The sequence below is a fragment of the Sphaeroforma arctica genome (genome assembly GCF_001186125.1).
Source record: "Sphaeroforma arctica JP610 unplaced genomic scaffold supercont1.1985, whole genome shotgun sequence".
In the NCBI taxonomy this organism is placed as follows: domain Eukaryota; class Ichthyosporea; order Ichthyophonida; genus Sphaeroforma; species Sphaeroforma arctica.
In genome coordinates, this window is record NW_014038573.1 from 1,450 (window position 1) to 2,990 (window position 1,541).

Consider the following 1,541-nt stretch of genomic DNA (forward strand, 5'->3'; position numbering starts at 1 on the left):
CCACTATACATATACATATACATATACATATACATTTACATTTACATTACTATTACATATATATATATTTATATATATATATATATATATATATATATANATATATATATATATATATATATATATATATACATATACACACATATATATATATTTACTAACAGCCCTACATAGTGTTTCTTGATGCATAAGAACCTGCGCTAAATCCCACGCTACACATGCAGGTGCAGCGGAGGAGGAGCACCCTACTGTGCCAATGAATCGAGGGAAAGCCAAACGGAGCAGCACATTGGGACTACGCGGTGCTCGAGGCGCTGGCGGATTATACAAGCGAGGACGAGGACGCGGATCTGATCCTGGGGGAAAGAGACCCAGTACAGACGGCAATAATCAATAAAGTGGAAAGTTGATGAATAAAGGATATCGTATCATTTTCAAGTTGGTCGGTGAAGTATATTAGATCATTTCGAGGTTGGTTGGTATAGTGTAATATATCATTTTGAGGTTGGTTGGTAAAGTATAGTATATCATTTTGAGGTTGGTTGGTGAAGTATATCATTCTGGGGTGTCTCGCTGGAATCTGAGCGTTTCAATCTGTGCACAGTCGTTCGGATAGGTGTGCATATCACTCGGCACTTAGACCCGGAATGTTGTATAAGTGTGCTGAGTTTGGGTTGGGTTTGGGGTTTTCGCTCATAATTACCATACGCAACATGAGTGTCATTCACACCGCTCTATCTTAGGGGCTCCTGTCTCCCTATTAAGATCTGTATAGATATCATCCTCCTTCGCATCAACAACTTAGGTTTCCTGATCATTAGGATAACGTCGATCTCAACTACGGCATATATATCTGCCCCTTGGCACAGTTCAGGGATCGTTTCTGACCGGCTACAACCTAAGGTTGGGTGCAAAAGTGCACCAAATAATACGGTTGCTATTATATTTACTAATATGATTTGACTTCATGCTTTCTCACATGTGTGATATACTACAAGAAGTTTGCACAGCTTTCGTTCGTGATGACATACCACCGGTGGCGTGCGTTTCGTTTCTCCTGTGCAGCATTCTTGCGAAGTGAAGCTGTCTGGCACAGAAGAACGGCCTTGCGCTCTCAATCGCTGTGGTAACCTTAATCACCGCAGTAGGACGGTAAACAACGGCGCTTGTATTTAATACGAGGTATATGAATCTGTGAAGGAGAGGTTTAGATGGAAATCTGATGGTCAAGGGGAAGGGATGGGTGCAGAAGGAAAGATATATATTATACACACATATATATATATACATACACACACACACACACATTATATATATATATATATATTTATATATATATATATACATATATATATATACATACATACATGATTTACAAATAAATAAATATTTATTTATATGTTTATACGTATACATATACATATATACATATATATATATGTGTGTGTATACAATTATACAGAAGAGAAAATATATACAAATATACACTTATACATAAAATATATACATAAACACACACACACACACACACACACACATAT